This window comes from Triturus cristatus, chromosome 12, assembly GCF_964204655.1.
Source record: "Triturus cristatus chromosome 12, aTriCri1.1, whole genome shotgun sequence".
Lineage (NCBI taxonomy): Eukaryota > Metazoa > Chordata > Amphibia > Caudata > Salamandridae > Triturus > Triturus cristatus.
In genome coordinates, this window is record NC_140595.1 from 216,264,338 (window position 1) to 216,283,492 (window position 19,155).

General features: G+C 45.5%; 2 long non-coding RNA genes across 3 annotated transcripts in view; one reads left to right on the forward strand and one right to left on the reverse strand.

Annotated features, from left to right (window-relative positions):
• The window catches only part of LOC146773113 (uncharacterized), a 315,939-nt gene that overhangs the window by 151,710 nt on the left and 145,074 nt on the right, over positions 1 to 19,155 (reverse strand). The gene's annotated exons all lie outside the window — the stretch shown is intronic.
• Positions 5,361 to 19,155, forward strand: part of LOC146773115 (uncharacterized) — a 47,295-nt gene continuing 33,500 nt past the window's right edge. Inside the window, exons 1-2 of the long non-coding RNA XR_014972002.1 lie at positions 5,361 to 5,980; positions 6,067 to 6,131. This is a non-coding gene — a long non-coding RNA (uncharacterized LOC146773115). The remainder of the gene's footprint in view (positions 5,981 to 6,066; positions 6,132 to 19,155) is intronic.

Here is a 19,155-nt window from a genome sequence, read left to right on the forward strand (position 1 = left end):
ATCTGACATTACTCAAGAGCTTGACTTTACAACAGCAGTAAGCTATGCAGGCGCCTATGAGAAACCCAGTCCCAAAAGAAAATACAGGGCGCACAGCGGGCAATTGTACGCAGTGCTTGAAATGGAAAAATAGAAGTGCAGTTACTCTAAATTGGAGAGTACCGGCACTTCTCAGAAACAAGCAGGTACTCTGCGACAAAGAATTACGCTGCCCTTGAGAAGTGTCGGTACTCTCCCTCTCAACATAAAAAAGTGCCGGTCCCTCTCAACATAAAAAAGTGCCGGTACTCCGTACCGGGCAGTGCCGTCCCATTAAAGCACTGATTGTACGAGTATTACACTAAAAGCAGTGTCGCATCCGATGCAATATGCGCAGCTTGGAAGAGGGTTTCGGTTCCCACAATGCACCGCACAGATATCCCATTCCGGCTGCACACTGGAGTGCCATGCTGCATGCTCCTCTACCGAGACCACTCCACGGCTCTCACGGTGCACCCCCATCCCACCCTGCATTAGCTGAGACCACTCCAGGGCTCTCACGGTGCACCCCCATCCCACCCTGCATTAGCTGAGACCACTCCACGGCTCTCACGGTGCACCCCCATCCCACCCTGCATTAGGTGAGACCACTCCACGGCTCTCACGGTGCACCCCCATCCCACCCAGCATTAGCTGAGACAACTCCTCAGCTAATGCAGGGTGGGATGGGGTGCTCCGTGAGAGCTGAGACCACTCCACAGCTCTCGCGGTGCACCCCCATCCCACCCTGCATTAGCACGCCCGTTCATGGACATTTACAGACCGACATCTAGGGATTCAGGCGATTCTTGGAACTGGGACTCCTGAGGGGCTCTTACAAAGCACCTCCAGCTTGGACCGCAGGTTCGAGTGCGGGTCCCAACGTTGAGAGGCCCACCTACGCCTCAATTATTTGTAGAACGCGCCCTATCCTTGAACTGACACCGCCAGAGCTCTCAAAGCTCATCTGTTATGGATTCCGGAGTGCTGACAGGTGCGGTCTTTTCCTTCATTCGCATCATCTCAGTCCAGATGGGAGGTGAAGCAACTCATTTTTATCTGGCCCTATAATTCAACTCTTCCGAGGCAGGGATCTGCTACTGTGCTCAGGGAGTGACATAAGAGCAGCTTTGTTCAAGTGTCTCACTTAACTTTGAATGTACTATAAAATCATCGCTTGTTTTATCTATGCAACCAAAAGCTCTCAAGTAAGCATTCTATCAGTGCCGGCAAAGTGAAAAAGCTACACCCGGATCCTATAAATTGGGGCTCAACAAGTGGCACCGGGAAGAGGGTAGAGGCACCAGGGACCGAGTATTGAAAAGGAGAATCTTACAGTCAAAGTAAACATTTATTTAAAAAAATCTGCTGCAAAGGAATTGGCAGCGAAGCCAAATGTGCTAGTGGTAATGGCCAGGCTAGCTCTTACTTAAGGCATTCCCCAGGACAGCCGCCCATGGAGGCAAAATCAACAGCCCCAGAGAACCTCATCTTTTTGGCAGTAAAAGAGCACGTTTTGGGGAAAGAATTCATAGGTAAATACTCACTTTTGGAAATACAATTAGAGGGCAAGGACCTTAAGACTAGTGATGAGCAGCCGAGCGCGCAACAAGTGGAATATAACATAACATAACATAAGAAAGAGGAAGAAAAAAGAAAGAAGAGAGTTAGGAAGGAGAAGAACATCGACAATGGATTGGATGCATTTAGGATTATGGCATGCATTATTGTAGACAAGGTCTGAAATGTGGATCGGACATATAGTTTTACAAGGCTAGGATATGGCAGAGTGGTTATCCCAGGTGAGGCGTGGCTACAATACGATAAGACGTTTAGACTGAAGATGTAGTCATAACCTAGCATCGAAAGGGACAATAGAGATGTCAGGTTACATTCATAATATGATGGCAGCCAGAGACAAAAGAGTGAAGAATGAACATTCCTTCCATTAGTCAGGCTTCAAGGTAATGCAGGACAAATCCAGATTCCACAACAAGGCTTGGCCACACACTGGGGGAGGGGAGTGGGAGAGAACACGACAACGGGAGCGGGTACTCCAGCAGAGCGCTGGAAGTTCTAACAATATGAATGCTCCTGCAGCCAGCAACTTCAGATACTTGTGCCACATATGGTATGTGGCATCCTGCTATGGAATGCAGCATGAGAAAAGAAGCAGGGGGAAAGAAAGACATACAAAAAGAGATAGCTATGCAATAGGCAACACTGAGCAAACATGTGCACAACTGACAAACTGATAGACACAGTAAGACTCATTGAATTTCTCAAAATTTATCACAACAAATCTGCTGCTGATGAAAGGATTTGCCAACGGCTTTATAATAGTATTTGAGGGAGAGCCTGAGGGATACAAAGAAGCTAAAATCAGCAGCAAAGCATCAGGAGGTTGTGCATCAAGAAATACACAAGGTGCACTTGTTGTGGCACATTCAAGGTCCTTCCGAACACCCACCCACTGAAAATCTGCATACTGTCCTTTCTTGGGCACCAACCAAAGCAAGGCCGAGGCCAATACTGTTACGTCCACCATCTATTCTTCACAGAGAGTGAGTCGGTAAAGAGGAAATCAGCCAGGAGCTATGCAGAGTTTCTGTGCCATTCATTGACAATGCCATAGAACTGGTCAGGTCGAAAGGGAAGGGTGCACCTATAGCAATGCTGACTCAATGTCTGCCTTGGCCGTTGTTGTCCGTTCACCTCAACAGCTTCCATTTGTTAGATTTCCAATTACAAGACCACAACTACTTCAACAAATGGATGCCATAGAGGCTGTCAAAGATCATAAGCATACTTTGAGTGCCTTTGTAATTTCCTGGAATGGGCTGTCCACTTGCAGAAACCCTAAGAGGGCAAACTGCACTACCTAGATGATTTGCTGTTCGTGGGTGAGCCCAGCATCTGAACAATGTGCCAGCCTACTGGAGACATTCAACAAACTGATAGCTTCCCTGGGGATACTGTTTGGCCAGGATAAAACTATGGAACCGACATCTAGATTGACATCCTAGCTTCATGCCTAGGAATACCAGTGGCACTCCCAGGATCTCACAAGACAAGGCAGGAGCACTAATGGGCAACAGAGAAATGACAGGCAGACAAAAAGGTGACTCCAGGGGAAGTGCAGACTCTAATGGCCTAATTCAATTTCACCACAAGATGATACCAATAGGTAAAATTTTGGATAGGAGGCTGTCACAGTTCACAAAAGGTACATATGGATAGAGAACTGGATGACATCAAAGCAAATCAAACTTTTAACAGATGCAGCAGGTAGCCAGGGCTTTGGAGCAATACTGGGGGATGCCTGGTGTGCAATTAGATGTCTAGCACAGTTGATGATAAAAAGTCTGAATTGAAACATTACTTTCTTAGAGATGTTCCCTATTGTTGTAGCAATGCACATATGGTTCCACTGCAACAGCAGCATTAATATTAATCATCTGGTCAGACAACAGGGCAGTAGTGTAGGTTATCAACTGCAGATCAGCAAAATGCATGTTAGTGTCAAGGTTGATGCGGTTTATGATTTGGCTGCAGCTGGAATGTAACCTGGAGGCCAGGGCGAGACACGTGCCTGGGGTAGACAACTCACAGGCTGATGTGCTTTCTCACTTAAGGATGGACAAGTTAAGAGCCCTAGCCCCTCAGGTGGAACTGACGATGAACCCATTCTCTTAGGTCTGGCCTACCAATCCCCTGCCCTCCTGTCTATAATACAGCACACACTGTCACCCATTTAAAACTGGCCCTATAACTGCAGTATTTCTTTTTCTGTTCCTGGTCATAGGTGAATTTAAGGTCATCCAAAGCTGTACTACAGCAGTCTGACACTCCTTAGGATAGCTCATACACTAGAGAAGTCTAAATCAATTGCAAAACATGACACAGGTTACAATCCCACCGGATTGCAGGGCATAAAAACACTAATGAGAGGCTGAAAGCACCTGGCAGGAGAGAAGAGAGTCAAGTATCTCCTGATGGGCTTTGAGAAGCTGAGGCTGGGAATGACAGCAGTTAAATGAGACGCAGCCTCTGAGTTTGAGGCTGTTCTGTTCAAAGCAGCCTTTACCATCACATTCTATGGGGCATTTTGGAAGAATGATCTGGTGGCACCAGCAGAAGATGCTCAGGAAACACCTGCTTACAAACTGGGAACATAGATCTGAGAGAGCGGGCATCAGAGTTGACTTTGAGGTGGTCTAAAAAGGACCAGATGGTGAAAGGGTCCAAGGAGATGCTGTGGTGCCTAACTGACCACAAGCAATGCCCTAGTCTACCTTTTAAGGAGCTACATGGGAATATGCCCTGAGGACAGGCAACTGCTGTTTGCGCATATGGACCAGGCACATCTCAGCAGATTCCAATTCACAGCAGTGATGTTTAAAAGCAGTGATGGGAGCAGGTTTGCCAGCACACCGGCTCTGATCATACTTATTTCACATTGGAGCAGCACAGAAGGGCATGCAGCAAGAGGTAATTATGGCACTGGGAGACTGAGTTCTGGGGCCCACAAGTGCTAAATAAGACCTTAGTTAGAGTAAAACAAACTGGTTACCCCATTTCCCACTGCCCCATGGCACCCTCACACTAACCGGCCAATAGCAGGGCAATCAAAATAGTCTTTGTTTATCCTAACTGGAGAAGGACCGGTCAGACCAAAGAGAGTCTGGCTGATTGGCCGTTCACACATCACCCTTTGGGGGTCAACGTCTTGCTGATCAGGATTAGGTAACACCTGTTATAAGTGTCTAGGGTGCTAGGCAGGACAACCACTTATGGTCTGAAATTGAACCAGCTCCCTCCATTTCATTGTTGGTACTAACAGTGTTGTTGAGAGATCAACCACAAACTGGTCCTGCAGAATTTGTTGAGTGTAATGTTCAAGGATTTTGAGTGTGTTAGGCAAAGGTAACGCAGTGGGAGGATGCCAGAATACTATGCAGAAGACAGGGTACATTTAACCGACAAAGGTCAGGACATGTTTATGAAGAACATCATAGGATGCAAATGAAAAAAAAAATATAACAATTGCTATGAGGCTCCAGCCCTTGGGATGGAAGCCGCCGGGCAGGCATGGCAGTAGGCTTCAAGCTCAGGAGCTGGATGAAGGAGTCATCCCTCCTCTCCTCAGCCACAGATGGGCAACCCAAGAAGCGCAGCTTCTATCTACCGACAGTAGTGTCAGGCATTGAACATGTCGCGCCTACGGTGCAAGCAAAAAGAATGTCCGCAGTACAATACCCAGAAGGCCTTCTGGGGAGGACGAGACGTATTTAATCACGCACAACGCAAGGAGCGTTGTACGTGATTCTAGCGGAGTGTTTGTTTCCGGAACTGCGTTGCTCGAAGCAACTTCGTGGATCTGACCGCGTCCTCCGTTGAGGCGCGGAGCGACGTCCTTGTGGATAGTTACTTTCAGGCTCGTTTGGAACCGCTACTCACGTTGTGCTCGGCTGAGCGCGAACGCCTTAAGGGCGGCGTTCCCATTCCCGCTAGTGGCTGCAGTGGGATTGCTCGGGGCGTCCGCCCCTCCTCTACCGCCACCTTTCTGTATCTCCTGGTCGGTGGCAATGGGATGAAAGAGGTATTCCAGCCAGAGGTGACGAGCAGGAAATCTCTGAAGGATCCTACACGCCGCTCGAACACAGGGCATTGACATTTACAGTGCGGTAAGCTTCCTGGGTCCTTGGTATGGAGGTCCGGCTCGGAGGCCTTCCTTTCTTCTGTTGTATTTGCTTTTTCCCCAGAATGACAGAACTATTTAGCTGGGGCAGCTGATTATTCTCGGGACCTATCTTTGCCTTACACATACTTTGTGTGTTTCTGGATTGTTCATGGAACAGAGACCTCCAGCATGTAGTTTTCCTTTTTGAGTATCCTGAGTATTCTGTTCTGGTGCTGGAGTTGACCTTATCATTTGGATTAAAAGGGTGTGTGACAGAGGGTATGTATGGAGAACAGTAGCGCTTACGTACAATTGGGATGTGATGTTGGCAGGGTGTGTAATATCTCCTTGTGCTTGCATTATAGATATATGTGACTTCCCTATGGAAAGAGAATTATCTTACCAGAGAGAGAAGAAGGGTCCACCTCAGGTAAAGTTCTGTTTATGGTATGTCTACTATGTTAGTGAGACTAATATGAGAGTAGCCAGAGAGTTATGCGGTATTAATCCTTTGCTTATGCTGTTACAGGTCTCCCTTTTCCATCGCTGTTCCTACCCTAATCCCATCCCTCGCTTGATTGCCTTTATACTCTGTATATTTATGTAGCCAGAGTGTGGGGACGCCAGTAGGTGGACCCCCCTGAGCATCGCCCTGATCCTGAGGAGCTCGGTAGTCGTGACAAGTAGGGCCAGCTAGCGGAACGAGTTACAAAAGGGTCGGCACAAGACAAGGCAACTTGCAGCCCAGGCCCGCATGGTGGCCTGCTACACAACATAACATGGTAGTGAGTTGAGTCTACCCATGGCATGGTCCAGGACCAACACCATAGAAGGACTAAAAGACACTTAGTTTTACTTCATCATGGTACAGCCCACAAATATGACAGCTCGCCTGCGAGAGGGCCATGTGAAATTAATTGTTAAATAAAGTGTGCTCTTTAACATCACCACCACACACTCAGTTGGGAATAAACATATGTGATTTGGGTACACAAACAGGTCCGACTCCTGTTGTACAAGTGCTTGGATTAGCACCAGGACAAATTCTGCATATTTCATTTGCGCTGGCCCAGCTCTCCCTCATTGCACTCTATAGAGCATTGAAAAAGAAAAGATTCAAATCAATATGTTACATTACCAGAATTAAGTTTGTTCTGCTGCATAAAAAAAGAGCTTTTCATAAATTAGAAACAAAGATCCTGGAGAACTACGTAAATCCAGTTAACATGTTCCATTTCCAGTGCGATAGATACAATTTGGGCATCTGCTCCAGTGATCCATTTGTAAAACACAGGCCACATGCTCCAAACCCTGCAAAATAGATTGGCTTCTTAAGGCACCAGCTGTGGAGATGTATAAGCTGAGTGCGATTCACAAGGACCCCGGCATGATAGCACGTGAGATTAAAGCACCTGCTGCAAGAAATCTGTGTATTAACAAAATCATAGCCTCTAATGACAGTTATGGGACAGGGGTTTATTCGTCCAATTTCAGCAATACTTGACTCGTTGGTCTCCTGCAAAGATTTGTTTTTATGGCAATCTGCAGGCCACATATTATTAAATTAAGAAAATGTAGTTCAAGTTCTTAATAAGGTGAATGAAACATCTGGTTAACTCTGCAGATGAGAAGTTCCAACCCCTTTAGAACAGATTGAGCCTACTGTGTAGAACATATTGTCACTACTGCCTAGGTCTGCTCGTATCCTCCAGGTCACCAGATCCTGTCCCAGTAAAACCTCTCAATAGCTTTGCTTTTCAGGACTTGATTTCTGCAGCAAGCTGAGTTTAGACCCTTTGTAGGGCCAACTTGACATTTCATCCTTCTTAGGTTGGCAAAATGCAATTTTTGAATAGGACAGTTGTTTCTCGAATTGAGTGGTAGGATTAATGGTACGATGACAGGACGTTTCAAATAACTTCCGACAGTCCTGGATTTTCAAGGATTCTGCTGGGTCCTGACACTTCTTGCGGAAACATAAACATGTCCGGGGTTTTAAGAGTGAGTCAGATGAGTGCACACATTAATCACACCGTGGTGCAGGCCGGTGTTCGCACTGCCACCCCCCCCCCCCCCCCCCGTTGCTTCATTTGTGTAAAAACACAAATTGTAGTGCCAGGTCACTTGTCAGGAGGCCACTGCAGCTTGCACCATCCATTGCTCCCACTAGCAATGCCAATGACAGTACTATCACAACTAACCATCACACCCATTCAAGTCTGATATTTGAATGTATATTTAAAGGCTGAATTTAACTAATACATGCCGCCCTAGTTATTCTTATAGCTTTGGGTGGCATGCATTAGTTATTTTAATGTATATTTAATTATTAAATAACAGCTGCAGTGCTGCTCAAAAAATAAGACCGCCTGCCACATGGTGGCACTGTTTGTCATAAGAGCTGGTGTTGACAATGTGCTGGTGCCAAGCACCGCCATCCACCCGCTCAAATTAAGCACGGCCCCTTCTTCATATCAGAGAAGAGAAGTTCTTTTGTTTAAAGAATTTCCTGCTGTGCTACCTCACTCACTGATGCAGCACCTCAGGATATAATGAGGGGTGAATCAGCGACCCATCTCTCAAGGATACGAGCACCAGCAGCCTGCCATTGGAACTCACCACAGATGGGGGAGGGTGGTTTCATTTTCATCTGCTATAAATAAATCTCGGTGCTTTCAGTAATCATGGTCTGGACATACGATAGCCAGGGGGAAACTAGACCCAGAGTTCGGGGGGGGGGGATTAGTACTTCAAGCCACAGTGGTGGGACCACCACTTCACGTAATGCGGCAGAGATGTCTTCAGTCTGACTTTAATGTACCAACACATGCATACAGATTTTGTGCATGTCTGTAATTTTATGCTTCAGCACATTAATGCCAGATATATTGACTTTGCCAATAATTTCCACTCAGACACTAAGCAATGCTGGAGCTTCGCGAGCTTCATCAGACCTGCAAGCATTGGATGTCAGCAAGATGTTCGGTACACAGAGATTCTTGAGTCTGAGTCCATGTCTAACACAGGAAAGAAAGAACTGAAGCCTTTTTGAAAGGTGTCTTTTCATACTAAAAGCAACATCAGACACATAACACAAACATGACATGGAACAAGAAGATGTGTATGGTGGATCTTTTAGTAACACGAGAAAGTGCTCCCACAGACATCAAGAAGTAGCCTTGCAGGAACCACTTTAAAGGTGTAGAATGTGTACGGAGATAAAGAAAATGACATGGGTCGTCTATCAGACTGTCTTAAAATGAGGGGGTTCACAAGGAGCTCAATATGAAGGGGCATTTACAGAGTGAAATAAGCGGGATAACTAAACAATGTAAAATATGTATGTGTTTATATTTATAAATATAGCAAAGACAAGGCTATGAGTACCGGAGCGTTGTACATTTTGGGGAGTGAGACTAAATACCCCTAGTGAAGGGTTAAATCTTTGAATTACTCAGTTACGCCATTATAACAGATTACATGATTGTCCCAGAATTGCACATTTTCCAGTGACGTGCCACTGTGGATTCAAAACCAGATCCCCAGGTTGACTGTGTCACTGCACCACATCTTCTTCCTCAGTTGATGAGAAAAAGATATTCAAAAAAAGGTTGAGAGTTAAAAATGTTCCAACAGTTCACCTTCCCTAATCCCTGTGAACACATTTTTTTTTGTATTTTCCCATAGGCGTTATGCTGTGCTCCCTATGCTGTCTAGCGAGTAGACCGAATGTAAATTATTGTGGCATCAAGTCATTATAGAAAGGTTGCACCTTGATTATGTTCTCTCGTTTAACCCATAGTGCATATGCACATAGACAAACCTGAAGCTTAAAGTGTAACATGATATATAACATTAATATTTACGCATTTATAAACAATGCAATGGTTTATTATGCATCCCCATTGTACCCATCAGGGTGAAACATAGATCATGGTCTAGAAGATGATGAGTCCCTTTTTTTTCTGTGGTATTTTCTATAGGTTTAAATAATATACAACGAGTTGATGAATATTTTTTCAGTTTTTGGCCCTGCAGTACTTTCTTGAAATGGCTATGTGTTGCTGTGACTTGAAAGTGACAAGATTGCAAATTACAACTAAAAAGCCAGTTACTGTTTTGAGCTGCAGGTTACATTTCTTTAAAAAATGCAAGCACATGCCTAGGACAAACTTGCACTTAGTCACATTTTCTTTTTCTCTGAACGAAAGGGGGTTATTTAAAGAAGACAACATTTAAATGTGCACATCCTTCACCAGAAATTCATTCTGGAAAAGAACATTGTCAGCCTTGTTTATGAAGAAGCTGAAGCTGCGGAGAAATTAGAATACATCTTATTGTGGTGAGCATCAACAGCACAAAACACTGCTTTCGGATTAGATTGACAGATACAAGGATAACCAGATGAAAACCTGGGCATAGATCCATGTACGTGGGAAGGTGTAAGCATGCCAATGGACCTGTCGCTGGGATGCTGTAGCTCCAGCTGGTGGACTGGACAACACCTGCAGCATCAGCTAGAGAGGAGCTCATGTGCCTCCACCTGAACAGATGCCTGGTGATCTCTTGCAGGAAGATGGAAGTAATAGCTAGCAGTCTGGGGGAGTGTTTACACCTTTGAACCTCTGTCTGCTGATAGAACTACGGTTGGAGCTTGCAGCTATTGAAGGAAGTCCCCCCTCCTGTAGCCTTGAAGTTGACCTGCTCTCCCAGGCTTTAGGATTCACACATCCATCCACTCAATTTGGTGTTTGCCTGCTGCATCCACGCCTGGAGAGGTGGTAGCAGAAGGACTGACAGCTAGACCACCAGTGGATGACAGCATTGTGCATGATGATCTGAAGAAGCTGGGCAAAGACATGAGTTTTTTTTAAAAATTTTATTTATACATTTTTCAAAACATATACAACCACAAAAGGTACGAGCAATTGCGTAGGCATATAGGTCACAGGCATCAAGTTCAGCACATTACATTAATCTTCCATGAGGAAGGTTATATAATAGCAGGCAACAGTATGACATCAATACAGTAGAGAAACAAAATGAGCATATTATCACCGTGCAGGAAAGGACACCAATCCACATTTATGGTAAGCAAGTAAGAGGTAAGTGGGGCCCATATGTCACGAGGTTTTGAGGCACTGGGCAGTTCTTCAGCATAGCAGGTGAGTTGATCACGACAGTACACCATGTCATGCAACCATTGCTTATGTGTCGGCGCGGGTCTACAGCCCCAGTGTACAGAGACTCTACGTTTAGCCAACAGCAGCGCCACAGCCACCAGTTTTCTAATGGAGGCTTTATTATCGGCAACACTTGCTAACAGACATAGTTGCGGAGTACATGCTATTGGTGTCCCCACCATCAGTGTCAGACTATGCGTGACCTGTGTCCAAAATGAGCTGACCTTTGGACATAACCATGCTAAGTGTTGAAAATCTACATCCGGAGCGCTGCATCTTAGACAGTTGGCAGAGACTGGTAGACCATATTTATAAAGTTGAGCAGGTGTATAATACATTTGATGTAAATATTTAAAATGTATCAATCTAAGATTGCAGTTGGCTGTTAGTTGTCCTGTCAACATGCAGAATTCCCTCTAAACCTCCTCCGACAGCGGTTCAGAGAGAGTCACATTCCACTTGTCCAGCGAGCCCCCTCCTTCTTCGAGCTGCAATATAAGTGCATGATAAGCTTGGAGCGTGACAGTGTGGTACAGATGAGCTGCAACGCCCCAAGGGTCTGTGGTTCTGCAGGAAATTGAGGATATAGCGCACGCAAAGCAGAGCGCAATCTAGTGTATATGAATACTCTCATTGCAGCATTCTTACCATCTTCGAGGAACGCTGAGACCTCAACAAATTGCCCCCCAGGAACCACATCACCCATTATTTGCATTCCTACCTTATTAAGGAACATTGGATTGTTACTGTAGACTTTGGAGGCAGTATTTATCTGGCACACGGCTCGGGGGTGAACCACGCACCCTCCCACGGGCTTCCATCAACATCAACCTCAGCCTCTTGCGTTTCCTGCTTCGCGGGAAACACTCGCTCTTGGGACTACAGAGGAAGTGTAGCGGGGAAGACTACCTGGCCCAGAAGCTCTTGGGGCACACCAACACCTTCCCGCAACGCCCAGAGGAGGCGTATTTAAACACACCTGACCTGCGCACCACGGTACGCGCGTGGGACGAGCCGGGCTAAGCCCGGGCCAAGGGCGGGCCCGTCTAAGCCCATTCAAGAACGTGCAAGGACGGGACGGGCCCCCCCTCTTTCGTTTTGCCTGGGGGATTGACCTGTGAGTACACTGCATCCTATTCTTTTTACTGACCTGTTGGCCTTGTTATGTCCCTAAAGGAGGCCAGAGGTAGAGTGGTTAATGCTAACCTCACAGGAACTATGGACCAATTCATTACCAGGGTAAATTGTGTTATAGACCAGGAGATCACGATGATGGAACGTCGAGTTTCCCAGGACCTCGCGATTGCGAGGAGGTCTTCTATGGGGCATATTGCTAATGTACGGACTCCTGCCCCTCAAGACCTAAATAGTGGTATTACTGTATTACCAATTTCAGAATCCCCGATTACACATTTACCACCTTGTGGTACAACCCATGTTTCCTTGGGGGAACAGTCCATGGCTCCCGATTCGTTACTGACATCTCCCCATATGTTGCCTTCTGTCCCCAGTATAGCAAAGGAGAATAACGCCAGGCAACTGCGGGAGAGACATCCAGGGGCTATTCCTAAGTATAAGCAAGGGTTGTCCAACAACAATGGTGGGAAGAATAATAATGGTGGGAAGAAAAAGAAAGCCACGAGACACACTGGAAACCCTAGAGTAATTCCTGCTATATTGGAGCAGCCTGATATGGATGCCTCAGAAAATATAGTTGCACCTTTAGCTCACTTAACATCCACTAGAACGGCAAATCAGGCTGCAAGCGGGGGGATAAGCCAAGCTGAAAGGGCAGAGGGGATGGTCCCCGAGTTGACCAATATTTGTGTTATAATTAGACTTCTCCTTCGTCCAGTGGAGGATAGATTAAGCAAGATTGAACAGCACTTAATAAGGATTGAGCTTGACTTTATGGGAATCGTCGATTCCTTAAAAAAGGATGCTCCTTCCAGGGTTTCTCAACCACTAAATAAAGCCAGAGGAGAAAATGTCCCGGTTGTCCCGAAAGTCCCCTCAGCATTGACTATAGATCACCAGGCTCCAGTTGTAGCCTATAAGGGTATAGCTGCGGCTGTTGTCAGTAATTCTTGCCAGTACAACACACCTCAGCTTAGTGAGGGTGATGGGGTCCCTATAACCCAAGGTCCTAGGGGGAAAAATATCCTAAATTTACCCCCGGAAGCTTGTCCGTTTGTGGTAATTCTGGCAGGGGTCCCCGAATTGGGTAAGCATGAAGTTGAATCGCCTACAACTTTGAGGAACAGAGTTGTCCATTGGTTAAACAAAAATAGACCATTGCCATTACATATAGTGTGTAAAATACTTATGGTTAGAAGGATGCCATGGGTAGGACACCTGGTCAAGAACATAAGAGGGGATTGCATTTTGATCAACTTCAATGACCCTAGAATAGTTGAGCATATTTGTAATTGGAGATACCCCAGCCCAGGAGTAACTATTCGCTCTCTCCCATTGACCTACTTTTATCCCCCAGGTCACTTTACATCTTTAGCGGATGGGTGGACATTAGTACAGCGGAATGGGAGGAGGCTGCCGCAGGAGGGTTGGCATAGGTCTCTATTATCCTTAGACCGCACCCCCATTCACAATTGATTCAGCGGTTTGGAGGTTGTTGATTGACTCCAGGATAGAGCAGGAGTACCGATTAGTCCATTTTTCCCTTTGGGCTGCCGTACTCCTAGTTTTCTTGTACCACCCCAGGTCTTGAACTACCAATTCCTGTCAGAGTACCACAGAGGGTTAACAACAATGCTGGCCGAGACTTAGATCATTCCCCAGATGTCTTAATCTCCTGTGATGGTTTTACCAGTCATTTTAAGCTTGTTTCGTGGAATGTGGCGGGCCTACGAAATAAGTTTTCCTTACCGGACTGGAATGATTTTATTGATGGGTATGATCTGTGTTTTTTTCAGGAAACATGGAGTCTTGAACCGCTGTATAAGCCTGGTTTTTCCTGTTTTTATGTACCAGCTACCTCGGTAGGTCGAGGTCGCCCATCTGGAGGGCTCATGGTATGGGTCAGGGTAGAGCTCAATCTTAAGATCACTCATCATCCTTGTACAACACCAGATGTAATGAGACTCTCTCTTAAGGGTACGAAGAGTAATAATACCTGGGAACTCTTTAACATATACGTTAGAGACACCCAAGGGGGGGCAAAATCCTCTACCATTTCTGTCCTCTCTGATATGCTCCTTTCCTGTCCCTCTGATTCCTTTATCTTAGTTGCCGGCGACCTTAATTGCTCATTTGAGCCTTTAGCAGTAGATGACATCCTGGGAATCTATGATGAGGATGCCAGATGGGGCATCCCCTCCTTGTCGCTTAAACCAGTAAAGAGATGGTTACCGGCTGTCATTCAATTGAATGCTCTAATGCTAGAATTTGGGTTAAGAGCTGTAAATTAGCGCACGACCTCTGATGTAATGGGAGCAATTACATACAACAGGGTCTCCTGTCAAAGTAGAATCGATTATATAATGGTTGACAGGAGGGCATGGAAGTTTGTGGATGATATGGTCATTATACCATCAGTAAACAGTGACCATAATCCTTTGTCCCTTACAATGATGGAATTGTGGCATAGGAAGGAGCACACCTCCACCACTGGATCGAGAATGTTAACTAAGACAGTCTTATCGTCTAATTGTAACAGGTTCCTCAAATGGCCTAAGTTTATTCTGAATGAGCTAAGATTAAGTACCCTAGAAGAAATCCTTAGTGATCAGACTATTAGGCTTTCTGCAGCTTGTAAGGATAGGGCTAGGCCCGTTGCTGCAGTAACAATTTATGTGGACACTATAGATTTGATTGGCAGCCTGTTTTTAGACCCCAGTAAAAAGCGCCTGATGAGTGTCAAGCTAGTACAGAAGTGGTTCAATATAAACTGTAGATTGAAAAAAGCCAGTTTGGTCCTTGCTATCAAATCTAACAACTCAAATGACGTCCGGCTGGCAAGATTGCAGTATAGGCAGGCCTTTGTAGATGCAAAGAGGGATTGGGAAGAATCGCATTGGGATAGTCTAAAAACTGCGTGTCAGTCCAAGAACGGCGAGCTTTTTTGGGCTTTAGTGAGAAGATCCAATGGCCGCGAATTGGACCAAATCCCTAATCATATAACGGATAGGGAGTGGTTTGAGCATTTTAGGAAACTGTATGTAGGGGATGAGCAATTAGGTGGCCTTGGGCCCTCAAGTGGCATCATAGCCACCGACCCTGTTCACGTTTCATTTACTAGGATAGAGAAGAAAGAGGTGGAGGCTGCTATAAATAAGATTGTATACAATGAATATGTGAGGTCTTTGACCTGTGAAAAAAGTTCTCACGGGGGGGTGTTGTGTGGCTGACACGCTTGGGAGACATGACGATCTGTGGCATAAGAGAAGAGAGGAGAGTTCTTATTTTTAAAGTAATGCAAGGGGGTGTAGAGGAGTGGAACGATAAAGTATGTTCTACTCTCTTTCAGATAATTGTTCACTCTCGGAAACCATTCAGAGTACTGGAGTATTAAAGGCGACTGGCCGTTTCTCAGTAGAAGGTAACGAATCCCCTAGTTGGGGGTAGACCAAGAAAAATAACCAAGGGACCAACACCCTGATGAATGCCTACACGACTCTTATGAGCGTTTGATTTGGGCAGAAACATGTTGGTAATAGCAGCAGGGATTTAAGGGCTTTTACCTCCCTTAAAAAATCCCGACCAGTTACTTTTAATCCTGTCAGGGGGTGACAGGAATAAAATTTAAGAAAGTCCCCTCCTAGACAGTTTTATTATATATGTCTGCACTTTTGTGGTCCCTCCTTTAGGGAATATTGTCCTTGTTGTTTACTGTAGACACTATTTGTTCTATCTTGTCAAACCCTTTTCCTGTTCTGTTACCTCACCACTTTATTCTTCATCTTATAAAAAACATTGCGCTCCGCCCACTGTGTTGGTCTGCACGGGGGCGTTCGACGCGGCCCAATGATGAAGCATGACACTGCAAAGTGTGTGAGGGCAGTATTTTAAGAATAATGTCTTTTCCTTCTAAATAATACTCTAGGTTTATGTGATAATGGGGATAGTATTGTGCTCTTCATTATCACAATAACCGGTGATGAATAAATTCTGTGGAGCTTTTCTCTGTTTAGTGAGTATTAAACGTTCGTTAGGGGAGTCAGAGAAGGCTCAATTTCTCCCTTATTTCTCTCTTTTGTGATATTATTATTATAAATAAGATTGTACCCGCTAAGGCCCCGGGACAAGATGGTATTCCGGGCGACCTATTTAAAGCCAATACTGAGGGTTGGGCCTCCTATTTTGTGATTCTCATTAATGCTTTGCTGGAAGGCTCACCGGTCCTGAATTCTTGGAAGAGGGCCGAAGTAATTCCTATTTATAAGAGGGGTTCCAGGGGGGACCCTGCCAACTACCGTCCAATTAGTCTCATAGATGCTGGACAGAAGCTGGTAGGCAGGGTTCTCCTGGAGAGGGTCCTCTCATGGGCGGATGAAAATAATATTATTTCACAGTTCCAGGCGGGCTTTAGGGCCTGTACAAGTACGATTGACCAGGCATTTAGGTTGGCACTTTTGCACTGGAAGGTGGTTAACATTGGCAAAGGCGGTCTTTATTTGGCATTTATTGACCTGAAGACCGCCTTTGACTTGGTCCCCCGTGACCGCCTATGGCTGGTCCTGCAGGAGATGGGGATTCCTCCGCCCATTTTGAATCTCTTGGCCCGTATGCACGATGGTAATTATGCCTGCATTAGATGGGGGTCACAGGAGCAAAAAACTGATAAAATCCCTGTGAATAGAGGGGTCCGCCAAGGATGTGTACTGGCTCCAACACTCTTCACGCATTTTGTGAACGGTGTAGTCTCTTTTTTGCTTGAAGTCAATGCCGATGCCCCGGTCCTGGCGGGTGATAAAGTCCCTGCACTAATTTTTGCGGACGATACGTTGTTAGTATCGAAAACTCCGGCAGGATTGCAGAAGCTGTTGGACCGCTTCTGTTTGTTTTGTAAGTTGAGGGGCCTTGTTATTAACACTTCCAAAACTAAGCTTCTTTACTTTAACTCGAGTAGATCGTCTAGATCTACCTTGTCTCTCAACGGGGTGCCATTAGAGTGCGTCAAAGAGTTTGACTACTTGGGGATTAGAATTTCTGACAAATTTAAATGGCAGCCTCATATTGATAAAATGGCACTAAATTACAAGCGGGTAGTAGGAGTACTAGGGAGGGAACTTCGTGCCTCCACCTCTAAGCCCATTGCTCCTGCTCTGGAAATCTACGCTGCAAAAGCTGTAGCCTGCGCCCTTTATGGTGCAGAACTCTGGGGATTTGGTTGTGTAGACGTGCTAGTCACTTCAGAAAATAAGTTCTTCAGGGAGCTTGTATCGCTCCAGAGGGGCACTCCAACAAGCCACTTTTGAGTGATTTGGGTCGGCGTTCTATTAAAGACCTAGTCACTCTGCGTCCTCTTTTATTTTGGGCGCGGTTATGGCGTACTCCAGAGCTCTCCAGGTATGCTGATGGCCTAAGAGAGGTCATGAATCTTCAAGGAGCCTATAAAATTGGATGGCTACTTAATATAAAGAAGCTTTTTCTGGCAATAGGCCTTGTAACTGCTTGAGAGTCTGGGGCAGTGCTATCAAAGGCAGAAATTAAGAGAGCCTTTTGGGCATGGGTCGATAATCAAGAGCAGAGGGACCCAAACAAAGGCAGGCTGACTGAGGCATTTCGGCAGCACAAGCCCACGCCCCGCATGGAGCCCTATCTAGACTTTATTAAGAAGCCTAGAGATAGATCCCTTTTTATTTAGTTTAGGTTGGGCACCCTTCCTCTTCGTGATCTTACTAGTAAGTGGAAGTCCCCGCACCAAACCCCCGTGGATTGTCCAAACTGTTTAGGTGTCACTGAAAATATTCCTCACCTTTTTTTTGTATGCCCAGCCTATTCGAAACCTAGACTGAAATGGTTAAAACCTGTGTGCCTGCAGCTTGGAACTAGGGACCACTCTGTTGCACTTAGAATACTCAAGGCTGACGCTAGTACAACCTTAGTGTGCGGGGTGGCTAAATTTCTAAGTTGGGCTTGGTTGATTAGGCGGAAGGCTATATGATGAATTTGCTCAACTAAATGTCTCTTTATTCACAAAGCTGTTAAAGGTTAAATACATTTTTTAACTATTTATTGTAACAAAAAGGTTTTTACATGACTTCTTTTAATGTATCTTTTATGAATTGTGTTTTAATTTGTAAATGTGCTTTTATGATATCAAATATCGAAATACAGCTTGGTTGATTGATTGATTGATTCTAAGTGCCCCCGGTTCACCTGACACTGAGATCGCAGCATTGGTGCAAGAGTGGCATATTTGGCGCATAAAGCGGCTGTTTCTGCGCTCGCCTTCCAAGTTCACGCCATGCGTTGGCCGTGCATTGCACCGTATCAATTTCCCCCTTTTCAAATACGGTGTTTTTGTTTACAATCATAGCTTTAAGCAGTATCGGATTTACGGCACCCTCCTCTACCGCCACATGAGGAATGTAGGCCGGCTCCTGTTGCCAGTAGTAGGCATAATGCGCCTGTGCGCAGAGATAATACAGCTGTAAATCCGGGGCAGTGAACCCACCCATATCGTAGGAGAGCGTTAAGACTTCCCATTTAACACTCGTTTTTTCCCTCCCCATGCAAGTGTAATCAGCAAAGAGCGAAACGTAGCAAAAAAATGGGGCAAGAGACGGACAGGAATATTCATAAATAAAAGTAAAAACCGCAGAAGCACAGTCGTTTTCATCAGCGCTGTCCTGTCAGCAAACAACAATGGCAGTTTTATCCATCTAGCCACTTGGTCTTCGAGTCGTGTGATGGCTTTTCCGTAATTAGTTTGGATAACCACCTGAGAGACCCTATGAATCCATATCCCCAGGTATTTTACTGTGTCTGCACTCCATTCCAGCTGGTATCCAAGCTCTATCTGTTGGGTGCTGTCAGTCAAGGGCAGTACAATTGATTTATCCCAATTTATACCTAACCCGGAATACCATTCAAACTGTATATATTCTCTGATAAGTTGTTCTAAATTGGTTTCGGGATCGCGAACATAAAGCACCATGTCGTCTGCGTACATGGAAACTACAAGAGGTTGCTGATAAAAGATCAGCGCTGCCCGTGCACATCGCTGCCGTAAGATGCACGCTAGTGGTTCTAACACCACAGCAAATAATAAAGGCGACAGTGGGCACCCTTGCCGCGTCCCTCGAT